Source organism: Globicephala melas, chromosome 10, assembly GCF_963455315.2.
Source record: "Globicephala melas chromosome 10, mGloMel1.2, whole genome shotgun sequence".
NCBI lineage: Eukaryota > Metazoa > Chordata > Mammalia > Artiodactyla > Delphinidae > Globicephala > Globicephala melas.
In genome coordinates, this window is record NC_083323.1 from 30,361,427 (window position 1) to 30,383,034 (window position 21,608).

The window sequence follows — 21,608 nt, forward strand, 5'->3', positions numbered from 1 at the left end:
TGGGTGTGTCATTTAGCATATGCTAATATATTACAATGAGCATATAATGAGGCTCAAGGTCCACTGGAAGTCGAATCTTCCGCCATCTTGGATCTAGTGGGTTCTAACCGGTTTATGTCGTATCCTCAACGGCTATGTCATTCTTTTAATGGTTGTCCCCTGTCCACTTCCCTGTCTCAGGAGAGAGAACTAAGAACAAGAGGAGCAGTGCTGAGAACCCATGTGAGAGTTGAAGAAATAAATCTACAGCGCCACTGTCTGCTCAGTGCCGTGAGTACGTCCAACCGATCACGTATAGGGTGGCGATGGCTGGGGGAGGGCATCAGCATGCCAACCCTGTAGCCACTGCTGCTGGGCCTTTGCCTTTACTGTTCTCTTGCCGGCTACACCTTTTGCCCGTGGCCACGTGGCTCCTGCCCTCACTTCACTCCAACTTTTCCTCCAGTGTCGCTTCTACTGGGGTGCCTCCCTGGCCACCCTCCTGAGAGTAACACTCTACCTCGCCCTGCTTGATATCTTCATTAGCACGCAGCGGCACTGTAGGGGAGAAAAAATCCTACTTCTACCCTTCAAGGTTCTCAGCTGGGGCCCCTGTAGCAAAAGTCAGATTAAAAAGAAAAAGGCAAACGGAAGTTTTTAAACATGTATATCTCATATACATGGGATAAACTCAGGGAACAGTAACTCAGAGGTGACTTAGAATTTGGGTTTAAACACCATCTTCAGCTACAACAAAAGAAGAAAGGTGTGGGGAGGCAACTTCTGGGAAAGTGACCAGGAAAAGTATAATAAGCAAGAGTAAGTTTTGTTATGCAGAGTTAGGTCTGTGCCTTCTCTGTGGCTAAGAGGTTTCTGTGCTTTAGAGTTGTCTTCCCCCTGGTGCAGAGTGGGAGACATCCTTACAAATGGAGATTTCTTTTATAAATGCAAATTTTCCTTACAAAAGAGTAACTTCCACTCTGGTTTCAGAGCTTCACCTGTGTCTGCTATTTTTCAAAATAATCAGCTTAAAATAATCCTTATGCAAAAGAGGCATATTTTGGGGTGACATATTATGGTATCCTACAGCACTTAACATTACAGTACATTTTAATTTGTTTATGTATTTATTGCCTGTCTTTCTGGCGAGTAAGGAGGCAGTGACTTGGTTTTGTTCACTGCTCTATCTCCAATGTCTGGTACAGAACAGACACATAAATAATTGTTGAGCAAACAAATGAATAAATGAATGAATGGAGGGTGAGGGGGTGACTCAGGTAATCATCAGAAGCTGAGGTTGCAATGGAAGGAAATGAAGCTAGAAGGCAACTGATACCCACTTGCTCATTCACTCAAAACTGTTTCTTGTGCCTGTTCTGTGCCTACTCTGTTCTTGGTGCTGAAGACCAATTAGTGAGGAAGCCAGACAAAATTCTCGTTCTCTGGGGTTTATGTTCTACTGCAGGAGAGTCAAAATAAGCATGATCAATAATTAATTATGTACTGTGTTAGAAAGGGATCTGTACTATGCAAAAGTAGAGCAGGACAAGGGGAATGTAGAATACAGGCCAGAGGGTGGGACAGACTGGAAGTTGATCACAGAGACTCTTGAAGCCGCCTGGGTGAAGATTTTTCTAGGCAGAAGGTACAGCTAGTGCAAGGGACCTAAGGTAGGAATAGGTCTGGAGTGTACAAGGAATAGCCAGGAGGCTGGTGTGCCTGCAGCTGAGTAAGACAGGGGAGAAGGCCTGGGAATGAGGAGGGTACAGATGTTCTGGGCATCGTCAGCCATTGTAAGGATTTGGGATGTGATACTGAGCAAGGGGGAGCCATGTAGGATTTTAGGTAGTAGAATAACATGATCTGGATTTTGTTTTAAACAATTTAAGGGAGAATTAGCCCCACTTTATAACTAAGAAAACTGAAGTTCAGAGGGCAAGGTTATTTATTCAAAATCACAAAGCAAGTGACCGTGCTGGGATTGGAACCCAAGACACTCTACACTCATGTTCTTAGGCAACACACACAGAGTCTCCCCAAAAGACACATGCAGCACAGGGCACCTCCAGGGCCCCGAGAGCAGCGTTCCAGCTCTGTGTGGGACCTGAGAGTGGCCCGCCAGCAACAGGAGCTGTGTGCCACAGTCTCTCTTTGTGAGTTTGTCCTTCCAGCCTACAAAGAGCCGCCACCCTCACTCACCCCTCCACCTGTTGTGAGTCAGAAGAGTGTCAGCCAAATGCCATCAACCCCAGCCCCCAACTCCAGAGGAAGCTCTGTCCTTGAATTTCAGCTGCTGTCCTTTCTCAACCCTTGTGAAGGGAACTGCCCCAACCCTGACCCCAGCTCTCTGTGGCTTCATTTACATAGGCATTTATGACCCAAGGGCAGCCCATCCATTGGCTAGGCTGTGACATTACTGTGGCCCAGTAAAATTCTGTAACCCATTAGAACTAGAAAATTCTAAGAGGTCTCCCTGTTAGTAGTGGGAACAGGAGTCAATGCATAAACAGAGGACTCAGTAGGTAGAGAGAGGAAAATGGAGCAAATAGCTGAACGTAGCAGATAGGCTGAGACAGCGCTGGTCCAGGCTGATGCTGCCTGAGTTCCTGAGCTGTTTACAGAAGTAATGCATGTGAATTCCTGCGAGTAGCCCTCACTTTTCCTGAGGTAACCTGAAAACTAACCAAGCCATGTTGAAGCAAGTTCACTCTTTTTTTTCTGGCTGCGTTGGGTCTACATTGCTGTGCGTGGGCTTTCTCTAGTTGAGGCGAGCGGAGGCTACTCTTTGTTGCAGTGCACGGGCTTCTCATTGCGGTGGCTTCTGTTGCAGAGCACGGGCTCAAGGTGCACGGGCTTCAGTAGTTGCAGCAAGCAGGCGCAGTAGTTGTGGCTTGGGGGTTTTAGAGCGCAGGCTCAGTAGTTGTGGCGCACGGGCTTAGTTGCTCCGCGGCAGGCATGTGGGATCTTCCCGGACCAAGGATCGAACCTGTGTCCCCTGTATTGGCAGGCGGATTCTTAACCACTGCACCACCAGGGAAGTCCAGGTCGCTTTTGATATTTTCAAAAGATACTGCCTTCTGCTCCACATGGCACAGGGAGGTCACCACCTCCCCTGGCTATGCTATCCTTGTGGTTGTCTGCTCTGTGAGTGCCGGAGAGATAGAACCCAGCCTGGAGTCAAGGTCAAATCTCCTGACTTCCATCAATGGGGTTCTAGATGATGCCTCCCTGTTCTGATTGATGTTCAAACCATGAAAAATATTTCACCCTCCTTCCTATCAGGCATTTTCCTCTTATTTTTACTACGAGTGCTAACCTAGTCCAAACTAGAGATCCTAAAATAATCCTAGTAAGTTAAAGCCACTTTCTAATATTCAGCTCAATCCAGTAAACACTAAGTGGATATCTGTTACATGCTGGGTATTGGGAGCAACTGTGCATAAGGCAGGTAAGTTCTCAGGGAACTTCAGTCCAAAAAAAAGAAATCAACAAATTTGTAGTCTTATTTTGGGCCTGGTGGCACAGTTCTGTTGTGTATAGAGCTTTGTTTTGAGGATCATAGAAAAGCAATGGTTTCGCCTTCTTGTGAGCTTAAGAACTTGAAGCTGGTCATTTGGTGACCCAGCAAACTCATGGAACATATTGCAGGAAAAGCTGATTAAAGCTAAAGCTTGTCTCCTTGTCTCATGGACTGAATACTTCCATTAAGGTTTGAATGTCCTCCTTGTTCCTTTAAACGTGGCATCAGGCCAAGTCATTAACTTTCTGATAGCCTGTCCTTTCCCCCCAGCTATCTGTTCCAGATCTGCACTCGGTGACTCAAGTTGCATGGATGCTTTGATGGAAATTGGGAATGAACACACATGTAGAATATTAAATCTGAAAGTACTTTGCCTAAATAGTTTTCTACCCTAGATAAATGGAAAAGGAAAACTGAGAAAAATGACGATTTTCCGCCTGTTTTATATATCTGTGCAATCTTCTGTGTTTTTTCCAGTCTCATTTTTTAAATTAACATACAGTAAAATTGACCTTTTTGTATGTACTGTCCTATAAATTTTAACAAGTATATAAATTCATGTAACCATCACCAGGATCAAGATACAGAACAGTTCTATCCTGCCTGAAACGCCCTCATGTTATCCCTTTGCCATCATACTCTCTCCCCAACCCCTAATCTGTTCTCCATCACTATGACTTTGTCCTTTAGAGACTTTCATATAAATGGAATCATTGAGTAGGTAACCTTCTGAGACTGGTTACTTTCACTGAGCTTAATGCCTTTGAGATTCATCCAAGTTGTAGAATGATTCGAAGTTGGTTCATTATATTGCTGAGTAGTATTCCATTATTCAGATTTACCACTGTTTGTTTATCTGTTCACTAACTGAAGGACATTTGGGTTATTTCCAATTTTTGGTGATTATGACTAGAGCCACTATATAAACAATTATGTACAAAGCTTGTTTGTTTGTTTTTGTAAATGTATTTATTTCTCTATGATAAATACCCAAGAATAGGATTGCTGGATATGGTGACTGTGAATGAAATAAGTCAGACAGAGAAAGACAAATATCATATGATAATCGCTTATATGTGAAATCTAAAAAAATGGTACAAATGAACTTATTTACAAAACAGAAATACAGTCATAGATGTAGAAAACAAATTTATGGCTACCAGGAGGAAAAGGTGAGGGGGATAAATTTGGAGACTGGGATTGACAAGTTCACACTTCTATATATAAAATAGATAACTAATAAGGACCTACTGTATAGCACAGGAAACTCTTCTCTAGACTCTGTAATGACTTATATGGGAAAAGAATCTAAAAAAGAGTGAATATATGTATATGTATATCTGATACACTTTGCTGTACAGCAGAAACTGACACAACATTGTAAATCAGCTATATGCTAATAAAAATTTAAACAAACTTCCAAACTTTTTCCAGAGGGCTTGTACCATTCTATATCCCCACCAACAAAGTATGAGAATTACAGTTGCTCTGCATCCTTGCTACCACTTGGTATGTTGGTAATTTTTATTTTAGCCATGGTAATAGATGTGTCATTGTAGCTATAATTTGTATTTCCTTAACAGCTAATGATATCGAACATCTTTTCATGGGCTTATTTGCCATCTTTACATTCTCCTTGGTAAAGTATCTACTCAGGTCTTTTGTCCATTTTAATATTGGATTGTTTTCTTTTTAATTTTTTTTATTGAAGTATAGTTGATTTACAACATTGTGTTAGTTTCTGGTATACAGCAAAGTGATTCAGTTATACACATGTATGTATATTCTTTTTCATATTCTTTTGCATTATGGTTTATTACAGGATATTGAACATAGTTCCCTGTGCTATACAGTAGGACCTTGTTGTTTATCTATTTTATATATAGTAGTTTGTATTTGCTAATCCCAAACTCCTAATTTATCCCTCCCCCACCCCCTTTCCCCTTTGGTAACAATCAGTTTGTTTTCTACATCTGTGAGTCTCTTTCTGTTTCATAAATAAGTTCATTTGTGTCATATTTTAGATTTCACGTATAGGTGATCTCATATGGTATTTGTCTTTCTCTTTCTGACTTACTTCACTTAGTATGATAATCTCTAGGTCCATCCATGTTGCTGAAAATGGCATTATTTCATTCATTTTTATGGCTGAGTAGTATTCCGTTTTATATGTGTACTACATCTTCTTTATCCATTCATCTGTCAGTGGACATTTAGGTTGCTTCCATGTCTTGACTATTGTAAATAGTGCTGTTTGTATGTTTTGGAAATTAAGCCCTTGTCAGTCACATTGTTGGCAAATATTTTCTCCTAATACATAGGTTGTCTTTTCATTTCATTTATGGTTTCCTTTGCTGTACAAAAGTTTATAAGTTTGATTAAGACTCATTTGTTTACTTTTGCTTTTCTTTCTATTGCCTTGGGAGACTGACCTAAGTAAACGTTAATATGATTTATGTCAGAGTCGAATTTTTTTCTTATTGTTGATATTTGAGGGTTCTTTATGTATTCTGGATAAAAGTTCTTTTTTAGAAATATTATTTGCAAATATTTTTCTCCCAGTTTGTAGCTTGTCTTTTCATGCTCTTAATATCTTTTGTAGAGCAAAAATTTGATGAAGTCCAATTTATCAATTTCTTCTTTTATGTTTCATGCTTTTGGTGTTTTTTGTTTGTTTGTTTTGTTTGTTTTTGTTTTTTACTCTTTAGACTGCTGATATGGTGAATTGCATTGACTGATATTCAATGCGGAACCAGTCTTGCATTTGTAGGGTAAATTCCACTTGGCATTGTATATTATTGTTTTTACATATTGTTGGACAGACTTGAATTTCAAGAGATACCAGAGGGGAAAAAGTGATTAAATCACCATTTTGGTCATCTTCTCCAATCTGCCTGCTACTACTTACCTTAGGACCCTCAGATGCTCCATGTGTTGTGAGCAGGTTTCACAGCTGCATTCAGTGGGAGGAACAGGGTGCAATGAATGAATGTGCTCACTCTATTGTACCTAGAATCAAATCTCTTCAGTATTTTTAAAAACTCCTTCAAGAGGCAAAAGAATGGTGGACGAAGTTCCCTATTCTAAATTTCCTGCCTAACCAAACATTTAAGCCTATTAATGCTAGGAAGAGGAAAAATGTAAGTGTGAGTGGATGAGGTGGGACTATCACGTAGTCGTGTGAAACATTTGAAAGCCAAAAAAAGAAACGTAAGTCTTTTAAGCTTTACTTTTACAGGCTTATATTTTACCCACCATCTGTGGGAAAGGAAATAAGAAGCGAAAGGCAAAAATTAAAATAAGTTTTGGAATCAATAAAGGACTAAAGAAAGTTTTGCTGGGCAAGTTAGTATGGATTCAGAAAAGAAGGAAATACACTATACTTACTGAGGATTTTTTGTACCATCTCCAAGCCAGGGCTTGCCAGGAATTTCCCTTTTTCCATTTACCCTGCTTATAAGCCCACCACAAAGAGCAAGGCTTGGGTTTGCCTAAGCCTACGCTTGAGACAGAAATAAAACCCTTCTACCTCCAAATAGAGGACTGAGCTGTGAGACTCTGAAAGCTTTTCTTATTGCTTATCTTCTTTTTTATCTTTCACAGCCTTGTGGATCCATAATATTACTTTTTCCCACACAATTAGCTAGTTTTGGCTCTCATGTCCACATAGTCCATGGAGTCAGGTCACTATAAATATCAACCTCTACACAATGCGCCACTGTGTTAGCTGGTTTCAGCCTGAATATATTAATTATGGGGTGTGTGTGTGTGCGTGCGTGCGCGCGCCTGTGTATATACTTTGGGAAATTTTCAAAGTCAGAGTTCAGTCAAGGATATAAGATCCTGAATTGGGGGTCTCCTGACAAGAGAGACACGGGTTTTCTCCAAACCCTTTCCTACAAGTATCTCTATATTGTACTCCCATCCTGTAACTGGTTTGGTCAGAAATGCCATATCCTCTACTCTTCAAGGGCCAAGGTTGAGAAAAGGATTGCTGGGTATGATTTATAAGACAAAAACACATACTATTCATCCCAAATGAGATGCTAAATTTACTTTGAAAACCTGCTCTGTTTGCCCGAGATGACTCTCATGGAAAACACCCTGGAGCCTCTGCTAAAATGAGGGTTGTTATTACCCAAAGCACTGTCCCTCCTCTCTGGAGCCTGGCAGGAACCAGAATTTGGAGTTTGGGGAAGTGAATTGCTATCAGCCTAACAGAGCAACCTAACCCAGAACGACCAGATTTCAGGCTTTTTCGTGGGCCAGGGACCACGTGTTCTTTACTTTTTCTCTTGCTCAGCCAGAACCTTCCACATGGGGGGTCATCCATGAAACTATTTAACTAAGTGACATCTTGACCAGATCTGAGAATTGATTCATTCATCAACATTTAATGAGTAGCTTGCTATGGGTGAAACTTTGTTCTAGTTCCATACACTGGAATAGGAAAAAAAAACACCAAAATCCTGCTTTAAAGAGACTCTTAGTGGAAGAGGCAGAAAGAAGGTAACCAATGGTCTCAGTCAGCTCGGGCTGCCATAACAAAATACCATAGGTTGGGTGGCTTAAACAACGGAAATGTATTTCTCGTGGTTCTGGAGGCTAGAAGTCCAGGATCACAGAGCTGGCTAATTCTGTTCCTAGTGAGGGCACTTTCTGACGTGCACATGGCCACTTTCTCACTGTGTCCTTACACGGCAGAGAGAGAGCTGAATCTCTGGTGTCCCTTCTTATAAGGACACTAATCCTATTGGATCAGGGCTCCACGCTTAAGACCTCATTTAAACTCAATTCTCAATCTACATTTAGCATGCCGAAGGGAAGGGCTTCAACATACAAATTTTCAGGGGATACAACTCAGACCATATCGCCAATCACCAAACAAATAAATGTAATGGCAGGTAGTAGTGAGTGGTATAAAAAGCAAGTGGAAAAGACTAGCACAGTTTGATATCAAATGATGCTAATAGGCTTCTCTGAAGAGATGACATTAAGCAGAGGCTTCAGTGAAGAGAGGCAGTAAGCTGTTCAAAGGGGAGATGGGCCAGATTGAGGGACCAACGAGACAGAGGCTCTGGGGCAGAAGAATGCTTGGTTACAGCAGGTAGATATTTCTGGACCAAAAAGAATTGATCAGGGGAAAGAGCAGATTTTTTTTTTTTTTTTTTTTTTGCGGTACGCGGGCCTCTCACTGTTGTGGCCTCTCCCGTTGCGGAGCACAGGCTCCGGACGCGCAGGCTCAGCGGCCATGGCTCACGGGCCCAGCCGCTCCGCGGCATGTGGGATCCTCCCAGACTGGGGCACGAACCCATGTCCCCTGCATCAGCAGGGGACTGCGGACTCTCAACCACTGTGCCACCAGGGAAGCCCAGAGCAGATGTTTTGAGTGAAGCAGCCTATAGGCTTTCAGCTCAGTCCCAAGTAGGAACCACATTGACCCATCTGGTCCCCGGTGTGCCCAGAGGGTACGAAGGGGAGGGAGTCTAGATGCATTTAGAATACCAGGTCTCTCTAATAACAAGAGCTAAAGCCTCAAGAGATTTTGGCCTGTCTGCAGAGCCTTGAAATAATTCATTCAACAATTTGCAATAATTCAGAAGCTCTTGCTGCTATATGCGAGGTACTGTGTAATTACTCATGATCATGGCTTGGCATAGAAACTGGTAAAATGTCCTTGAACTTCTCTTCCTGGGAGGTAATTATTACAGTGGTAAGTGGTAAGTCAACCAGTCCTGTCACAGGCTTGGAATACCCTAGGACAGAACTGGCTGCTCTTTCTTTGTTGCTCGGTGCTTCTCTCGGACTGCTCCAGGGCTTAGTCTTTGGTTCTCTCCTCTATTTTATGTTCTCTTCCTGGTTATCTCATCTAATCTTATAAATATAATCTCTATGCCTATTAACCTGAAATTTACATTCACATTCACACATTTATTTTGGACTCTAAACTCATATATACTTTACTACCTACTTAACTTTTCTGTTAGGATGTCTGAGAGACATCCCAGACTTACTGTGCCCAACACAGAACTTGTCATGTTCCTCCTCAGTCCCGCTCTACCCACAGTCTTCCTCATCTGAGTTGATGACAACTTCACCTTTGTTCAGTCCTGAAATCTCAAAACCATGCTTGACTCCTCTCTTTTCTCAAATCTCATATCCAATCCTTCAAAAATCCTGTTGGTTCAATCTTCAAAATATATCCAAACGCTGACAATTATTTACACGTCTGCTGCTACCAGCCTGGTCCAGGTCACCATCCTTTTTCACCTGGATTATTGCAACAGCCTCCTGACTGGTCTCCCCGTTACTAGTCTTTTCTTTTTTGTCAATATTTTAAAATTGAAGTATAGTTGGTTTACAATGTTTCAGGTGTACAGCAAAGTGATTTAGTTATATATAATATATATTTTAAGATATTATACATAAAATCTTTTTCAGATTCTTTTCCATTAGGTTATTAAAAAGATATTGAATATAGTTCCCTGTGCTGTACAGTAGGTCCTTGTTGTTTATCTATTTTATATTAGTATTGTGTATCTGTTAATCCCAAATTCCTAATTTATCCCCCCACCCTTTTCCTCTTTGGTAGCCATAAGTTTGTTTTCTATGTCTGTGAGTCGATTTCTGTTTTGTAAATGAGGTCATCTGTATCATTTTTTTAAGATTCTACATATAAGTGATATCGTATGTTATTTGTCTTTCTCTATCTGACTTACTCCACTTAGTATGACAATCTCTAGGTCCATTGATGTTGTTGCAAATGGCATTATTTCATTCTTTTTATGGCTGAGTAATATTCCATTGTGTGTGTGTGTGTGTGTGTGTGTGTGTGTGTGTGTATCACATCTTCTTTATCTGTTTATCTGTTGATGGACATTTACATTGCTTCCATGTCCTGGCTATTGTAAATAGTGCTGCTGTGAACATTGGGGTGCATGTATCTTTTTGAATTAGAGTTTTTGTCTTTTCTGCATATATGCCCATATATGCAGAAATTTCTGGATCATATGGTAGCTCTATTTTTGGTTTCTAAAGGAACCTCCATACTGTTCTCCATAGCGGCTGCACCAATTTACATTCCCACCAACAGTGTAGGAGGTTTCCTCTTTCTACTACTCTTCCTCCTTTGTAGTCTATTCACCAAATAGCAACTAGATACTTTAAAAATGTAAGTCAGCTCATGCCACTCCCTTACTCAAGTTCTTGCAATGGTGTCCCATTTCATTGAAAGTAAAAACCAGAATCATACAACAGTTTAAAATTATCTTTCCTCTCATTAATTCCCTGACCTCACATCTACTCCTTTCCCCTTAGCTCATCTTATCCTAATCACACTGGTTTCTTTGGCTTGAAGTCATCAGGTCCTTTTCTGACTCATTGTGTCCTCTGCCTGGATTCTCTTTCTCCAGCTCTACACATGGGTAACATCTTTTTTACATCTTTGCTTAAGTATCACCTCCTTAGTGATGCCCACCTGAACTTCTTATTTAAAATTGCAAACTTCCCCTACAACACTCTCAATCTCTCTTACCCTGCTCGATTTTCTTGAACATCCCTTATCACCATCTGACAAATCATGCAATTTACTTATTGTTTGTTGTTAATTGGCTGTCTTCTCTCACTAGGCATCAGTTCCACAAGGATGAGAATTCTGCCTGTTTTGCTCACTCATGTAAGCTCAGAGGTCTAGACTAGTGCCCGCTACTTAGCAGGTACTCAATAAATATTTGTATTGTGATTAATTGTTTTAAATGTAGATATGTTGCCTTCCCCGAAAGTCTATAGACAATATTTAATGCAATGCCTTGCATTCTACACCTTCAATAAATGATTTTGATGGGCTGGTTAGCTGGAAGAATGCACTAATTGTGCAGCATTTTGTGAAATTGTCTAATCTAGTTTCTAGTTCATGAAAACGTTTGCAAGAATGTCATGATTATATAAAACACATTCCATTTCTCCCTTCATATTGAAGTGTAATAGACATATACAATAGGACATCTATCATAAGTGCACTGCTTGTTGTAATTTCACGAAATGAAGTTTCCCATGTAACCAATGCCCCGAGGAGGAAACACAACATTATCAGCCGCTAGATGCCCCCTTGTGCTACCTTTCCTGACTTCTGACATCATAGGTTAGTTTAAGCACATTTATTTTAAAGACTCCATCTTGGGACTCCAACAGTTTCAATAATGCTTGTATAGAACTGATCTTATAGAATTGATCTGATTTTTCCCCTGCTGACAAAGAAAATATAAAAATGAAACTTGTTTTAAAAAGCACAAACATAAGGAATGTATCAGAAGCTCACATTTCAAAATAGACTTTCTGGCAAAAATCAATTAAGCTTAGATGTTGGATGCATCTACTTTTACCTCAGGTGCGTTCAGGATGGACCATGAAATACACTATTTGTCAGAAATATATGTCAAGTGCTAAGTTATTATTCCTTTATTGCCTTCTTGGCTTGAATGTTGATGCTGTTTTGTCTGTAAGAATTTTCTCATATAAAGTAAGAAGTAAGGTTACTGAAGCTCCATTTAAATTTAAGGGTAAAGAACTTGCACATATGTGGGTGAGCTGTTATCCTCTATCCCTTCACATCCCCAATTCTATTCTCAGCCCTTCTCTTCCCTGCAGAACCACACGACTCAGACTTCCTACTGTTTCCTGCCTCTCCCTCAAACCCTACCTCTGGCCCCAGGGAATTCCCTCTGAGCAAACAATCAGAAGACAGGGGGATGCTGGCCTGATTCAGGGAGCTATCTGTCTAGGGTGGCTCTGCAAGTCACAGGGAAATCTCCCAGTAGATAGAACTTTGGGCACTACATCTGGTTGGTCACTTGACATGAAAAAAGAGATAACCTGAGTTTTCCTGAAATACACTGATTCATGGGCAATGGCTAACCAGGTTGGTCAACTTATCAGGGACTTAGCAATTTTTAAACATATTGGAAGATTGGAGCCAAGACCATCTGTAGGGAAATTACGTCATGGATCCCTAAGAATGGCTACAGTGTTCAAAGCCATTTGAGCCCCATGTAAATGCCCCCCAGAGGACATCCATTTCATGGAAGGCTAAGTAAGGAGGAGGCCAAGACGACCTATGCCTTGTTTGTCAGCAAGCCCCTTCCCCGGCCATCTCTGAGCTCGCATAAATGGCCCAAGTACCAAGTGGCTGTGGGAAGAAGTAGACACGATATATGGGAATGAAGACAGGCACGTCCTCTCACCACAGCTGAGCTGGCCTCTGCCACTGCTGAGTGTCCAGCTTTCTAAACCGGAATCTAACACTGAGCCCTTGCTTGGCATCGTTTCCTGGGAGCACCTGCCACTCAGGTCGATTCTTTTGGACCACTCCATTTTGGAAGGGGCAGTAATGTGTCTGTATGGAAATAATTGCATATCCTGGAGAGTGACTCCCCTTTCCTACCGGTGATGCTTCGGCCAGCACCACCATATGCGATCGATGGGCTGCCTGTTCACCCCCATGGTATCACACACATCATCGCCTCTGACCGAGGAGCTCATTTACAGTGAAATAACTGTGGTATTGAGAGCTGACATCAAGAAACCCATTGTTCTCACATCACCTAGAAGCACCTGGCTTGATGGAATGATGGAATGTCATATTGAAGGCTCAGGGTTTTTTTCAATTCAGTTTTTATTTTATATTATAGTTGATTTACAATGTTGTGTTAGTTTCAGGTGTACAGTTCAGTTATCCACATACATATATCCATTCATTTTCAGATTCTTTTCCCACATAGGTTATTAAAGAATATTGAGTAGAGTTCCCTGTGCTATACAGTAGGTCCTTGTTGATTATCTATTTTACATATAGTAGTGTGTGTATGTTAATCACAAACTTCTGATTTATCCCTCCCCCTACCTTTCCCTTTTGGTAGCCATAAAGTTTGTTTTCTAAGTCTGTGAGTCTGTTCCTATTTTGTAAATAAGTCCATTTGTATCTTTTTTTAGATTCATTTGTATCATTTTTTTAGATTCCCCTTATAAGTGATGTCATATGATATTTGTCTTTGTCTGACTTATTGAAGGCTCAGTTCATGGAGGCGGGGGAGACAACATCTTGTGAGGCTGGGGTGGTGTTTGTCGAGTGGTCAGGTCAGTAGTCAGTACAAGGTATTGAGTATATGGCCCTGGGAACCCAGGGGTGGAGGTGGCAGTGGCTTCTCTCAATGTTACCCTTAATAACCCACTTCAAGAAGATTATCTTCCTGTCCCTGAAACATTGTATCTAGTGAGTTTGAGGTCCTTGTGCCAAACAGGGAGGAATATTTCCACTGGACAACACTGAAACTGCCCCCTGGCCATCTCAGGCTGTGCCTGCCACTAATTAAGGGCAGAGAATTGGGTGCCTGTAATGGGCCAGTGTGATTGATTCTGCTTATCAGGGAGAAATTGGATTGTTGCTACAAAATGGGGACAACGCTATGTCTGGAGCCCATGGAATTTATTGCACTGCCTGTTCAATAGTCATGGTCAGTGGGAGACCGCAGCAACTCGATAAAGACAGAGCCATTAAGTACCTGGGTCCTGTGAGACTGAAGGTTGGCTCATCCCTTCAGGTAAGAACACCTTCACCTCCAAGGTGCTGTCGAGAGTAAGGGCGTCATGGACTGAACGGTGGAAGAAGGAAGTCAGGATTGTCACATTAGTTCCACTCAGACGCAAGGCTGGAGCCACTACATGCTGTGGTCATTGTTTCTTTGTCTCGCTTTCCTGGTTGCCTTGCACCCTGCTGGCTTTAGTTTCCAGGAAAGAGCAGGACTGAACTCTGTCACCCCTCGGCGACGCGATGTTGAGTGTTCTCGTTGTTGGGGGCCTGAGTTTCTTCAGCGAGGAAAGGACTAGAACGGAAGCTGAGTGACAACAGGATGGCCTGGCCTGGTTATTCTTAGCTCTTTTCTGGCCAGACTCTGGGGCTTGGGAGGCTGACGGCCACCACACCTGCTGCCGCCTGGTGTGCTTCCCTCGCCCTCTGATCGGGAGGCACCGGCAAGAGGCTGGAGGGCAGGCGGGGGGCCATGTCAGGGGTTCCTCCTCCCGCCTGCCCGCTCCTCCCGGCTGAGGCTCCAGGGCCTCTCTGCACAGCTCAGCTCTCCGCAGGCCAGGAGCAGCACCGCTCTCTGGGGCTGAGGGCTAATCCCTGGGTGTCTCCCCAGATCTTGCTGGTTCCGTGAACCCTGCCCACGCCTCTGTAAATAATCCCTGCGTGAAATGCTTTTCAGTTAAACCCCTTTGAGGGTGCCATCTGTTTCCTGCTAAGACTTTAATGGATAGAGCAGGGGAATAGCTGAGAAATGAGAGAGCTATACCGTTGGCTGCTGGGAGGTGAAGGGAAAGTTAGGGATGTACAGGCCAGCATATTACAGCAGGCCAGAAGACATGCCTTTTCACAGGCTGAAAAAAGAATCCCTACTGGCCAGAGTTTATAGTTGTTGTTTTTTTAAGTGTTGTCAGGTAGAAAAAGCCTGTGACGTTAACTGGGTTGTGTCTAAGGTGGAGGGGCTTCCTCGGATGCAGGATGATTCCTTCAGAGCTAAAACTGGGACAGTCCTAGACAAACTGGGGTGACTGGTTACCTTCATCTGTGACTTTTGTCAGGACCTCTGAGGCCTCCCCAGATCCCTGTGCTGGAGGGACATTCCAGGCAAAGAACTATTCTAGAACCAAGAGCCGTCTGCTCTCAGTACTGTCAATGGCAGGAAGCCTTTATGGCTCATGGCATGCTTTCTCATTAACTCTACGTGCAGTCTGAGAATTCCTCTTACTGGTATCAACTGGTATCAACCAGTATCAACTGGTTGGACTCGGAATGCCAGACAGGAACTTGTCTGCCACCTCGGAACTAGAGCTTTGACCCCAAACCCAACAGCTGAACTGGACCGAGTAGAGCCTCCAGAACCCCTTTTGCCCTTATAACCCCAGGCCTTGCCAAAGCGGCAGACAACACGGCCTTTTGCACCCGGCGCAGAACCTGACCTTGTCTCTCTCTGTGTCTCTCCATCTATTGAAAAAGCTTCAGAGCCTGACAGTATGTCGTAAGGATAGCAGTTCATACCTTTGTAGTATTAACAACATGCCTGGCGTTGTTCTAAGTGTATTTATCTATTATATTTTAGACAGTGAGGAAACAGAGTGTTAAGTGATTTACGTGACTGACCCTGGTCACATGGGCAGCATGTGGTAGGCTCAGGATTCACATCCGTTCATCAGGCTCTGAAATCTCTCAGGTGTTACACTGTGGTGCCTCTCATCTTGTTCACCTGGGTATCCCTGGCACCCGGCCCAAAGCCTGGCAGGTAGTCAGTGTTCAATCATTAAATATGTGCTTTAAATTGTTAAATGAAAATAAATCCTAACATAGAAAGTTGCCTCTTTTTTCAAGCCTCCTTTTCACTGGACGCTGCCCTGGTTTTATTAAGCTTCTAAGGAAGGGCAAGCTTTGACCTAGTGGACTAAACCAGCAACCCGGGAGAAAAAAAGAGCAGAATAGTCCAGTGTAATGTGGGTCTAAATCCAGGTGCTCTCAGTCTCCTAATCTGTAAAATGGGATTTTAAATGGTGTTTACCTCGAAGAGTTGTACTAAATGTTGTGCTAAAACTTGGCACACAGTGAAGAATAGTGTTAGCTTTGATTTATTTAATTGGTATTATTACAAATCAATCCAAATGTAGTAAATCTAAGTGCAAAGGGGAAATTTCCATTTCTGGGAACAATCCCTTTCCACTTCTGAGTTCCATCCCCTAGCGAAGGGCTCATTTTGTGGAATCTTTTTTTGTCCTCTATTGACGTTTCTTCTCTGGCGCGATTGAGTGTAAGGAGAGAAATCCTTGAGCGCCCCCTAGAGGCCAGTGGTCTCCAACTTTGAAATCTTCAGTGATGTCCTGAGACCCACGGGATGCTTTCTGAGATTTTGTTGATTCCTCCAGCTGTTTGTCACTTCTTCTGTGCTGAATGTTTTCTGTTTGTCCCTTTGGGTCTACTCTCCACCACTTTCTGCTCTGCTCTGGGCACCTGGATGCTGACCTGTAAAGACTGCCTCCATTGCTTCCCTTGCCCACTAACTTCCAGTTTATTTTAACCAGTGGAAGTCACGAGCATTGAGGTCTGGGGTATTATTTCCCCTGGCCCCTCCCAGCCAGGTTGCTAAGAGAAGACAGTACCCTTATAGCAAAGCCCACAGCTCCTGTCATGCAGACTCTGGGATATCTGGTCCCTTGGTGTTGGCTCTCCATGTCCCCCTTCAGACCTAGGGATGGAAATGGCTTTGTGCTGTTATTACCCCCATAGCACAGCATATCTCAATTGTTTCCCCTAATCCTGCCACACCATTGTAAACAGTCCCTTTATTAAGCTCTCCTCAATTCCCCTATTTGAGAGTGGCATCTGGCTCCTGACAGATTCTACTCATACTATGTCCAAATTCCTCAGGTTGAAACTCTCATCTCTCCCTCACCTCCCTGGTACCCTCCGCTCCAACAAACCAACTACTTACAGTTTCCATACTATAATATGCTGCTTAGCGCTCCAGGTTGTCAGATTATTTCATCCATCTGCAGTGCCCTTACACACTCGACATCCAAACCCTTTACAACCCACTCTCCTCCCTGGCCTTTACCCAATCCCAATCCCCTTTCCTGTTTAGAGGTGATGGCTCAACAGCCATGTCTTCTGTTCAGTCCTTCCTGATCTCCTGCGGTGTACATTTTTTTTTCCCCACCTCACCAGTATCCATGCCATTTCCATCCTACTGGGCATTTTGGTTACCTTTCCTCTAGTGTCTGTGGAAAGCACCACGGAGCTCCGTGATGGTCTAGCTGAATGGAGTTGGGAAAGTCAACGAGCCTTCAGAGATCTCTAGTTTCTCATCTCTAATAGAAAGGAATTGAAAGACTTCCCAGGGCCCCGACCAAAGCTAATGTTTTGCAGCTTTTTGTTGTTCTAAGTATTCATCAGAAAAAGTTTAGCATGTGCAGAGCTTGACAGCAGTATTTGTCAGCAGCAGCAGGAGAAAAGTCAATTAGTGACTCTGTATTGGTGATAATAAATCAACTCACATATGAATAGGTTACTTTTTCATGTCTCCAGGCACTATTTCAGGAACTCCTGATCTAACACAGGAAATAGAAACCTAGAAGGGTACACAGTAGACTGCTTTTTCGGAAGTTCAAGAGGTGATTAACTGACATCCACCAAGATTTGATAACAGCTACTTAGGGAGAAAATATATAAATGATCACATCTCATGCCAAGTCAAAAAACTGAAACAGTGATTTTTTTTTTAAAGTATGTCTTACAGTGAAGAAGCTGTAGTATATATATGGTGAGTTTAGGGGATTGCCAATTATTTGAAACATTCTGAACACCAGGAGAAGACCAGCCCATAACAGTGAATCAACATTTCTTGAGCTTTTAACAAGTGTCAGGCACTGTGCTAAGTGCTTTCATTTAAACCAAGAGTTCTCAACTTTGGCACTATTGGCATTTGGGACTGGAGAGTTATTGCAAGGGGCTGCCCTATGTATTGCAGGATGTTTAACAACATCCTTGCTGTCTACCCAGCAGATGCCAGTAGCACCCACACCCCCAGTTGTGACAACCATAAATGTCTCTCTCTAGACATTGCCAAATGTCCCCCCAAGGAAGGTGTGTGGTGGGGGGAGATTGTCCCTAGTTATGAACCACTGATTTAGATGATCCAATTGAATTGAGTAGTTCACAGAAACGCAGCAGGGTAAGGTCCCTGCAGTCTTCATGGTGCTGAGGCCATGCTGTGGTCCATGCAGACCTGGGAGGGAGCCTTCTCCTCTGGTGCCTCGTTTTCCACTTAGCTTCCAGGGTGCCCAAGCAGTGCAGCCTGTGTTAAGTGTCTCACCAGACTCAACCACAAAGCAGCTTCTCCTGCTTCTCCCTCTGCTCCCTCTCTCCATGAGACTCAGACTGAGTTCCTGGGCCTGGGGAAGCTAAGACAGAACAATGCTGTCCTCTGACCTGCCTCCCATCTCCCTTCTGTGATAAAAGAGTATTTACTCAAAACTTCGGGGGGATCAGAAAACAGAAGGATAAGTCTCCAACTGCTATTAAACACTTACTATCTGCCATGCAGCAGGAGGTAATAATACCCATATTCGCTCTGTGGTGTTAAATTCTAAAATGGATGACTCTCATTTATTTTATGGAGATAAATAGAAATTTCCAGGCTACTCTCTGAGCCTTTTTCCCCCCAGTTACTTACTCATTTTACTTGAAAACACACTGCTATTTAACTTTTCACTAGCATGAACATAGTTGACTCCTTTACTAATAAATTTTATCTTGTTTGTAATGTTTTCATTCTGTTCCGTGAGGATGACTGATATAAATTTTACATTCTGGTAAAAGATAAGTGGTTATCCCATACGAGCTAGCTGGGTTAACTGGGTCACTTGCAAGGCAAGCAGCTGAAACCACGGGGACAAAGGCTAGTGCTGAAGCAGAAAGCTGACAGCAGTTCTCAAGACAGGAACAAGAATTGATTTAGGATGTCAGTACTTCGCTCTTGTGTCAACAACCTGGAAAGCCGTGTGGCTGACAGGGTCTTGGTGCTCCAGCCAGGGGTCAGACCTGAGCCTCTGAAATGGGAGAGCTGAGTTCAGGACATTGGACCACCAGAGACATCCTGGCCCCAAGTAATATCAATCAGCGAGGGCTCTCCCAGAGATCTCCATCTCAACACTAAGACCCAGCCCCACTCAAAGAGCAGCAAGCTCCAGTGCTGGACGCCCCACGCCAAACAGCTAGCAAGACAGGAGCACAGCCCCACCCATTAGCAGAGAGGCTGCCGAAAACCATACTAAGTTCACAGACACCCCAAAACACACCACCAGACGCGGTCCTGCCCACCAGAAAGACAAGATCCAGCCTCATCCATCAGAACACAGGCACCAGTCCCCTCCACCAGGAAGCCAACAAAACCCACTGAACTAACCTTACGCACTGGGGGAAGACACCAAAAACAACGGGAACTACGAGCCTGTGAAAAGGAGACCCTAAACACAGTAAGTTAAACAAAATGAGAAGAGAGAAAAATATGCAACAGATGAAGGAGCAAGGTAAAAACCTGCCAGACCAAACAAATGAAGAGGAAATAGGCAGTCTACCTGAAAAAGAATTCAGAGTAATGATAGTAAAGATGATCCAAAATCTTGGAAATAGAATGGAGAGAATACAAGAAACATTTAATAAGGACCCAGAAGAACTAAAGAGCAAATAAACAATGATGAACAGCACAATAAATGAAATTAAAAATTCTAAAGAAGGAATCAATAGCAGAATAACTGAGGCAGAAGAATGGATAAGTTCTACCTGGAAGATAAAATAGTGGAAATAACTGCTACAGAGCAGAATAAAGAAAAAAGAAAGAAAAGAATTGAGGACAGTCTCAGAGACCTCTGGGACAATATTGAACACACCAACATTTGAATAATAGGGGTCCCAGAAGAAGAAGAGAAAAAGAAAGGGACTGAGAAAATATTTCAAGAGATTATAGTTGAAAACTTCCCTAATATGGGAAAGGAAATAATCAAGTCCAGGAAATGCACAGAGTCCCATACAGGATAAATCCAAGGAGAAACATGCCAAGACACATATTAATCAAATTATCAAAAATTAAATACAAAGAAAAAATATTAAAAGCAGCAAGGGAAAAACAACAAATAACATGCACAGGAATCACCATAAGGTTAACAGCTAATCTTTCAGCAGAAACTCTGCAAGCCAGAAGGCAGTGGCAAGACATATTTAAAGTAATATAGGGAAAAACCTACAACCAAGATTCCTCTACCCAGCAAGGATCTCATTCTGATTTGACAGAGAAATTAAAACCTTTACAAACAAGCAAAAGCCAGGAGAATTCAGCACCACCGAACCAGCTTTACAACAAATGCTAAAGGAGCTTCTCTAGGCAGGAAACACAAGAGAAGGGAAAGACCTACAAAAACAAACACAAAACAATGAAGAAAATGGTTATAGGAACATACATATCGATAATTACTTTAAATGTAAATGGATTCAATGCTCCCATCAAAAGACATAGACAGGCTGAATGGATACAAAAACAAGACCCGTATATATGCTGTCTACAAGAGACCCACTTCAGACCTAGGGACACATACAGACTGAAAGTGAGGGGATGGAAGAAGATATTCCATGCAAATGGAAATCAAAAGAAAGCTGGAGTAGCAATTCTCATATCAGACAAAATAGACTGTAAAATAAAGACTATTACAACAGACAAAGAAGGACACTACATAATGATGAAGGGAGCAATCCAAGAAGAAGATATAAGAATTGTCAATATTTATGTGCTCAACATAGGAGCACCTCAATACATAAGGCAAATGTTAAACAGCCATAAAAGGGGAAATCGACAGTAACACAATCATACTAGGGGACTTTTAACACCCCACTTTCTCCAATGGACAGATCATCCAAAATGAAAATAAAGAAACACAAGCTTTAAATGATACATTAAACAAGATGGACTTAATTGATATTTATAGGACATTCCATCCAAAAACAACAGAATACACTTTCTTCTCAAGTGCTCATGGAACATTCTCCAGGATAGATCATATGTTGGGTCACAAATCAAGCCTTGGTAAATTTAAGAAAATTGAAACCATATCAAGTATCTTTTCTGACCACAACGCTATGAGACTAGGTATCAATAACAGGAAAAAAAATCTGTAAAAAATACAAACACAAGGAGACTAACCATTACACTACTTAGTAACCAAGAGATCACTGAAGAAATAAAAGAGGAAATCAAAAAATACCTAGAAACAAATGACAATGAAAACAAGACGACCCAAAACCTATGCGATGCAGCAAGAGCAGTTCTCAGAGGGAAGTTTATAGCAATACAATCCTACCTCAAGAAACAAGAAACATCTCAAGTAAACAACCTAACCTTATACCTAAAGCAATTAGAGAAAGAACAAAAAAACTCCAAAGTTAGCAGAAGGAAAGAACTCATAAAGATCAGATCAGAAATAAATGAAAAAGAAATGAAGGAAACGATAGCAAAGATCAATA

General features: G+C 42.2%; 1 protein-coding gene across 1 annotated transcript in view; it reads left to right on the forward strand.

The window, feature by feature from the left end:
* The first annotated feature begins 214 nt into the window (after positions 1 to 214).
* The window catches only part of POC1B (POC1 centriolar protein B), a 140,763-nt gene continuing 119,369 nt past the window's right edge, over positions 215 to 21,608 (forward strand). Inside the window, exon 1 of the mRNA XM_060305625.2 lies at positions 215 to 274. The gene's annotated coding sequence lies outside the window, so the exon portion shown is untranslated. The remainder of the gene's footprint in view (positions 275 to 21,608) is intronic.